The sequence below is a fragment of the Salvia miltiorrhiza genome, unplaced genomic scaffold (genome assembly GCF_028751815.1).
Source record: "Salvia miltiorrhiza cultivar Shanhuang (shh) unplaced genomic scaffold, IMPLAD_Smil_shh fragScaff_scaffold_135_1, whole genome shotgun sequence".
Classification (NCBI taxonomy): domain Eukaryota; kingdom Viridiplantae; phylum Streptophyta; class Magnoliopsida; order Lamiales; family Lamiaceae; genus Salvia; species Salvia miltiorrhiza.
In genome coordinates this window covers 245,245-254,006 of record NW_026651414.1, presented here as the reverse complement: position 1 = coordinate 254,006, position 8,762 = coordinate 245,245, and positions in this window count along the sequence as shown.

The following is an 8,762-nucleotide window of genomic DNA, read 5'->3' as shown; positions in this document are numbered from 1 at the left end:
TTATTTATTCATTAATTTTTGAAAACCCGGCTAAGTGAATCATAGAATGTTAAGTACTTTACCGTGACTTGAGTTTAGATTTAAGAGACCTATTAAGAATAGATTTCTTGTAGGCTTTGAACGTCAGGAGGATTAGCACTGCTATTCCGATTCAGAGATAAGATTAAACGACAGGCTTTGCCTATTCAGGTGGGCTTATTTTACAAATGTATGATTGAGCTAATGAGCTTAAATGTTCGTGAAATATAAACTGTTTATCCAATAAGGTATTTTTGTGCACTCTACCATGTTTAAGGCTCGCCACAACGAATCAATTGAGGTTCTCCTATAGCCTAACACGTTATTTGAGAATTGTGTACACTTGTTAGCTGACTCGGTGGGTTGATCTCCATCGGGCACTAACCAGAGGCGTTATAAGGGTGCTCGACGGGATGTGTTCCGGAGCATAGTAATGATAGGCCTGTCTGGATTAATTTTCGAGGTTTATTTTACTTGGCTGGGTTACGCCTCAGTTCAAGTCAGCGGGAGAAAGAGATCCGTCGGTGACTAAATGGTCCGGGATCACAGCGAGTAACAGAATGGAGTGTGCAAACGCGCGCAAAATATAATTAAGTATTATATGAAATGTTTTAACATGCTTAGAAGTTATTTCACTTCAAAACCTTCTAAGTCATGTCAGTATGATTGGATAAACTGTTCTTCAGATTATGAAATGTTTCAAAAGTTGCAGCCCACTAAGTACATTAGTACTTAGCCCAAAAATCTTCAAATATGTTTCAGGTTAATGGCTGGTGCTGACGGGACGAGTTGAGGCTAGAGTTCAACTCCTTATTTTGACTTCCGCTGTAGAACTAGCCAGTATATGTCTTTTGTTTTCCTTAACTTAAGACCTATTATGTAGTGACTCTAAACAATATCCTTTATTGAGTCGAGACTATTATTTTGCAAGTATTTCATTCTATAAATGTTGGTTATCTGAAGCATGACACTAAACTTGTGATCCTGAAGTTATTATGATTGTTGATTGATTTGTATATATCACTTGAATACCTGTCTTTCTTCATCCAAAGGGGCTAAGCCCGTTTGTTATCCCTTTTATTTGGATTTAACAAGGTTTTTCCCTTGTTCATATTAAATGATGAGTTGTACCCCAGTTATAGTTATTGTTTCAAGAACTGGGGTGTGACAGAGTGGTATCAGAGCATAAGTTTTCTTTCATGTCTCTGATAACCAAAAGCTTCTAATGTTGAGTCTAGATTAGTGCTTCTAGACTTCTAAGAAAGTTGTTGAACCTCAGCTCGCCGTCACACTGCCGCAAGAAAAGGTACGATTTAAAAGTTTTAAAGATTTTTAAATATTTGAGAGTTTTCCAGAAGTGCGCGCTTCCAGTAAATGATGCTATGTGAATTGCTTACCGCTTTTCATATGATATAAGTTATGAATTGCTAATCGTTTTCATATTGTTATTTTGAGTCTCCGACTCATATAACCAGCTAAGTATCGTGTTAGGGACTACCCGAACCCTTAACGATAGTGTCGTGTTTGGGACTACCCGAACCCATAATGACTCAATGAATGTAGTATCGTGTTAGGGACTACCCGAACCCTTAACGATAGTGTCGTGTTTGGGACTACCCGAACCCATAACGACTCAATGAATGTTATATCGTGTTAGGGACTACCCGAACCCTTAACGATAGTGTCGTGTTAGGGACTACCCGAACCCATAACGACTCAATGAATGTTATATCGTGTTAGGGACTACCCGAACCCTTAACGATAGTGTCGTGTTTGGGACTATCCGAACCCATAACGACTCAATGAATGTTATATCGTGTTAGGGACTACCCGAACCCTTAACGATAGTGTCGTGTTTGGGACTACCTGAACCCATAACGACTCAATGAATGTTATATCGTGTTAGGGACTACCCGAACCCTTAACGATAAGACAAGTTAGTATCGTGTTTGGGACAACCCGAGCCCTTAACGATAGGATGAGTTAAAGTCGTGTTTAGGACTATCGAGCCTTTCACGAATACCAGATGTATGGTCGAGTTAGATTCTTTGAATCTTTCCGGCAATAGAAAAGTTTCATGTGGCATTTAATGTTAACATGTTTTAGGTTTCAAAGAGAATGAACGAATGAGAAAGTTTATGTTATCGTTTTAGGTTCACTGCCTATACGATCAGAATGATGGGAACTCTTGCATACTGTTTGAGTACCACCCAAGAATACCTTGGGAATGTTAGTCGTGATAGCTCCGCTTGATCGATTTAAGTAAGGACTGGTAAGATAGAGACGTTTAACATAGATATGTTATAACGTAGAAGCAATGAGATGAGATTAAGGATTCACTTGAATAATCCACCAAGATAGATCAGTTTCCACATAAAGTTAGCCTTTCACAGGGTTACACTATAGAAGCGATATACCTTGTGTATATCTATATATGTATACTTGTATGCATGCATGCAGAATGAGTCTCACTTTTGTGTTGATATCGTCCGTAAATCAGAATGGAAGATGCGCCAAGAGGATGCGGTAGGGGACGAGGACGTGGTCGCGGACGCGGCAGGGGATTCATCCCTGAACAGCCTATCCCTCAAGTAGCACCAGAGCGTACTGCTGAGGAAAAGTTTCGTAAGGAAAAGCCTCCAACGTTTGATGGTCTGGGCGATCCCACGGATGCCGAGAAATGGGTTAGAGCAGTAGAGAGAATCTTCAGCTACATCCGTTGCGATGACGAAGACAAAGTAACTTGCGCGACTTACCAACTGGTAGATGAAGCCGACTTCTGGTGGGAATCGGTGAGGCGCACAATGACTGAAGAACAGTGGGAAATTTTCACTTGGGAAGATTGGCTGCTAAGGACATTACCTCGAACTTAGAGCTGAACGTAGGTGCTGAAACGTTTAAGGCAGAATTGTATGTCGTCGCCATGATAGAATTTGACGTAATCCTAAGGATTGAACAAGCACACGATAAAAAAATAGATATCTTCTACCGAGGATAGACGACGTGCTCGATCAGTTGAGAAGAGCCGGTGTGTTTTCAAAGATTGACCTAAAATCTGGTCACCACCAACTCAGAATAAAAAGAGAAGACATCTCAAAGACAGCGTTTCGAACGCGTTATGGACATTACGAGTTCACCGTGATGCCTTTTGGTTTAACGAATGCCCCAGTCGTTTTTCATGGATTTGATGAACAGAGTGTTCCATCAGTATCTCGTTAGGTTTTGTCTTAGTGTTTTTGACGACATCCTCGTATACTCTAAGACCGTAGAATGACATGAAGAGCACTCGCGCATCGTACTCGAAACCCTGTGCGACAAGAGATGGTTTACCAAATTCAACAAGTGTGAATTTTGGTTAAAGGAAGTTATGTTTCTCGGTCACATAGTGTCGACTAAAGGAATCAAAGTAGACCCCGCCAAGGTTGAAGCAGTCAAGGAATGGAAGGCACCATCAAACGTCAATGAGATTAGAAGTTTCCTCGGTCTAGCAGGTTACTACATAAGGTTCATAGAAGGATTCTCGAAATTGGCTAGGCCAATGACTCAGCTTTTGAGAAAATGGACTAAATACGTTTGGTCTGAAGCGTGCGAACAAAGTTTTAAGGAACTCAAGACTAGGCTAACCACTGCTCCAGTGTTAGCAATACCAAAAGAGAATGAAGAATTCGTGGTGTACACTGATGCCTCGAAACTAGGATTGGGTTACGTGTTGATGTGAAATCAGAAGGTGATAGCATACGCGTCTCGTCAATTGAAGCCCCATGAGCTGAACTACCCGACTCATGATTTAGAACTAGCAGTCGTCGTGCACGCGCTGAAGATTTGGAGACACTACCTCTATGGAGTTAAGTGTGAGATCTTTACAGATCATAAGAATTTAAAGTACTTCTTCGAGCAAAATGATTTGAACATGAGACAACGAAGATGGCTCGAATTAGTAAAGGAATACTTATACGATTGCACCATTAGTTACCATCCAGGAAGAGCGAATGTAGTAGCTGACGCCCGGAGTCGAAAGACGAAGGCTAAGTTAGGGTTTTTCATCACCCAATAAAAGGAACTGATTCGTGACTTCGCCTCACTCAGTTTAGAGATTGTTCATCCTCCGAACACAGTATCGGGTTGTGTAGCTGCGCTGACAGCTAAACCTGATTTGAGAGAAAGAATTGTGCAAGCACAAAGAGAAGTTTGGTTCTTGGAGAAGATGCGTCTCGCTGCAAAAACGAATGAAACGAAAGGCTTCACTGAAGCAAAGAATAATGCACTAGTGGTATAGTGAAAGATTGTGTGTACCGCACAATGAGGAGTTAAACAATGAGATTATGAGCGAGGCTCATGATACTCCATACATTGTACATCCAGGCAGTACAAAGATGCACCAGAATTTTGAAGAAAATTTTCTGGTGGAAAAGAATGAAAAGAGATATAACATTGTTGTGGGGCGATGTCTCGCATGTCAACAAGCTAAACTCATTCCCGAGTAGAAATGGGAGCACATCAACATAGACTTCGTAGTGAGCCTACTGAAGTCAGCACGTGGAAACACTGCTTTTAGGGTCATAATGGACCGATTATCAAAGTCAGTGCACTTTCTTCCAATTCAAATGACATTTGGATTGGAGAAACTTGCAAAGTTATATGTCAAAGAGATAGTACGCCTTCACGGTGTACCTGTATCTATCACGACAGATCGTGACACCAGATCCACATCGCGTTTCTGGAAAAGTTTACAAGAAGCAATGGGCACTCAGCTGAACTTCAACACAGCGTACCACCCTCAAACTGACGGGCAGTCAGAAAGAATGATTTGGGAGGATTTGTTACCTCTCGTAGAATTTGCTTATAACAACAGTTATCAAGCAACAATTTGGAATGGTCCAGATGAGGCCTTGTATGGCCGAAAGGGTAGTTCACCACTTTACTAAGATGAAGTGGGTGAAAGAAAACTGTTAGGTCCTAAACTGGTCCAACAGATGGTTGAGAAGGTCGGCCACATCAAGCAAAGAATCAAAGAAGCTCAGGATAGACAAAAGTCTTACGCCGATAAACGCCGATCGGAGTTAGAATTCAATGTTGGGGATCGAGTTTTCCTCAAAGTTTCTCCCTCAAAGGGAGTTATACGTTTTAAGAGAGGGGCAAGTTACGACCCCGTTATATAGGACCTTTTGATATCCTAGATAAGTTAGGCCTTTGTAGCCTATAAGTTGGCTCTGCCACCAAGCATTGTGGATGTATACAATACGTATTGCATCTCGCAATTAAGAAAGCATGTGATTAAGCGAGATAAAGTAGTCCTAGCCAGGACCTAAGTTATGAAGAGAAATCAGTCCAGATACTTGATCGCAAGGTTCAAGTTTTACGAGGCAATAGTATTGTTCTCGTCATGAAGTGGAACCATCACAGAATGGAAAAGGCCACAGAAGAGATGAATAAAACGAACGACTAGCATCACAAGCTAGAATATCAGATATGCAATTTCGAGGACATAATTTTTATAAGGAGGGAGGGATGTAATACCACGTTTCCTCGAGCTAAGTTTAGAATAATTTTGAACTTAGAATTTAGATGATTCACGCCGGATCAAGAAAAAAAATTTATTTTAATTCCAACAAAAATTATTTACAAAAGCATTTGTAAATTTAGTGATTAATTTTATATGCATTGCATATTTATTTAATTAAGCATTCAAGCATTTTATGAGTATTGTGAATTTATTTTCACTTTGGGCCTTATGTTTTATTTACAATTGAGAAAATAAATGAGAGCCCATTCACAATCTTGATCCAAAGCCCAACCCATCTTTGAATCCTAGATATTTCACTCCACCTCCACCACCTCACTATTCCCCCTCTTCAAATATAATCTCCTCCGCTGCTACGCCTAAATCATTTTATCTCATTCACTCACTTCATCTCTCTCGGACTGAACTTCAAGAACAGCAAGCATAGCTCATTCTCGATTCACACAGCAGCCCAGCATTCAAGCCAAGGTTTCATCTGTGAACTCCTTTGCCCTTTCATTCTTACTCATGATCGAGCATTTGTATTTCAAATACATGAGCATATACTCTGTTATGTTTTTATCCTTGCTTTAGAACTTGTATGTGTTAAAAGAATAGGAAGAAGGTAGAATTTTTGAGTTGGGCTTGGCTGTAGATCAGTCGAGATCGGGAGGAAAGGAGAGTGAGGGTAGCGGCCGTGGTTTGCTACGGTCGCCGAAAACAGAGGGAGGTGACGGCGCTTCGCCGTTGCCAAGGGGGTGATCGGCGTCAGGTGTACTGAGGCTGAGAAAGAGAGAGTCGGCGGGTATTTAGATATTTTGGGAGCTAAAAGCCAGAGCTGGAAATCCAGAGCTAAAAGCCAGAGCTAAAACGCCAGAGCTAAAACGCCAGAGCTGAAAGCCAGAGCTGAAAGCCAGAGCTGAAACGCCAGAGCTGAAATGCCAGAGCTGACCACCAGAGCTGAAACGCCAGAGCTGAAACGCCAGAGCTGAAATGCCAGAGCTGACCGCCAGAGCTGAAACGCCAGAGCTGAATGACAGAGTTGAAATGCCAGAGCTTAAGGGCAGAGCTGAAATGCCAGAGCTGGAACCCGAGCTGTAGAGCAGAGCTGGGATAACCAGAGCTGGTAGAGACTAGAGCTGGTTAACGTAACAGAGCAGAACGAACTAGAAACTTGTGCATATTTTAGTAAACACTTTTTATGCTTAAGTATGAAATGAGTCATGCATTGCATCATGTTTTAATTGGTTTTATTTATAATTCCAATTACAAAAGAAAGATGAATAAGAATATTGTTGGTGTTCTTAACTCAAGAGAAATGTTTTCAATTATTTATTCATTAATTTTTGAAAACCCGGCTAAGTGAATCATAGAATGTTAAGTACTTTACCGTGACTTGAGTTTAGATTTAAGAGACCTATTAAGAATAGATTTCTTGTAGGCTTTGAACGTCAGGAGGATTAGCACTGCTATTCCGATTCAGAGATAAGATTAAACGACAGGCTTTGTGTAATACCCGGGCTTTTAATGACTTGTTTAAGTGCTTAATTTGGGTAATTATGGTTTAACTCCCTTGATTGGTTATTTTATAAGAGATGAGAAGTTCCTTTTGTTTATGTTTAGATGATGTGGGATTTTATATCCGTATTTGAGTTTGAGTATTTGAATAATTAGAGATAATTATTTGAATGAGAACGATGAACTCGAATTTGAAATCTGAGTCCGTTATGTCGTTTTTGAAATTTTAGACTTTTTGACGATGAATAGTAAATACTGCTATTTCGTCTTTTTGTCCACTTTCAAAATCTTACGTGCACGTCGTCGAGAAATATTCTTAGTTTTTCGATACGAGTCCAAAGACGAAAGTTTGTATTTTAGGACGACGAGTGAATAGTAAACCAGAATTTCTCGATAAACGAACCAAGCTCGTTTATTAGAATTTCGAGAATGAGCTTACGTTTTCTATATTTATATAGAATTACGAGTGTGATGAAAGTGAGTAGAGGTTGAGAGGGCGAGTAACGAAGTGTATGGGTAGTTAGTCGTTAAAACGAGACGAAACGAGATATTTAACGACTAAGTGGGATTAATATCCTAAATATCTAGGCCTTCCCTACCTAGACCACCACACCCTAACCGCCCAAGGCCTTCCTTTATAAGAAGCTGGTTGTAGCAGCCACCTTTCTCCCTCATCTCTCACGCACAAAACACACACACACACACCAAGAACACCATTAAAGCTCCTTCAAGCTTTTGAGCTCCGATTTGAGCACCGAGACGAACGCCGATCATCTTTTCGATCACACATCTAAGTAGGTAATATCTCTACCTACGTTTTGATGGTTTTCTTTTCGATTTTCGTCGACGTCGAAAAACGTCGATTCTCGACTTTATTTTGAAACGACGTCGGATCATCGTGAATTTTTAGTATGTTGTTCTTGGGTAGATGTCAAGCTTGTTTAATGAAGGAGTTAAGGTTGGATCGAACCATAGCTAGGGAACCCAGGAGGGCAGCCCGGCTGTGTTCTTCGTCATAGCTCGTCCTTCGATTTTTATTTAATCGTTGTGACTTGTTATTTGTGCAGCATGCTAGGATGATTATATGTTTAAATTGCATTTTTCCAAGCATGATAGGTTGTAGGTTTTGGTCGTGCATGGTTGAAATGTGTCGTGAGTTTTGAGCATTGCATGAGCTATGTTAGTGTGTTGTTGAGTTCTAAGTTGGAAGTTGAGCATGATAGGTTAAGTTTAAAGTTTTGAGGAGTGTTAGATTGAGAGAAGCATGAGAAACCTTTGTTTGTTGAGCATGAGTGGTGAGTATTGAACTTTTAGAGTTGGTGCGTGAAAGTCAGCTCTGGCTGACCAAAGTCACCTCTGGCGAGTTAGCTCTGGAAGTCAGCTCTGGCGAGTTAGCTCTGGTAGTCAGCTCTGGCTGACCAAAGTCAGCTCTGACGAGTTAGCTCTGGAAACTCAGCTCTGGCTGACCAAAGTCAGCTCTGGCGAGTTAGCTCTGGAAGTCAGCTCTGGCTGTTGGGTCAGCTCTGGCGAGTCAGCTCTGGCTGTTGAGTCAGCGCTGGCAATTCAGCTCTGGCTGTTGGGTCAGCTCTGGCTGTTGAGTCAGCGCTGGCAAGTCAGCTCTGGCTGTTCAGTCAGCTCTGGATGTTGGGTCAGCTCTAGCGAGTCAGCTCTGGCTGTTGACTTCAGCTCTGGAAAGTCAGCTCTGGCAGACCAAAGTCATCTCTGG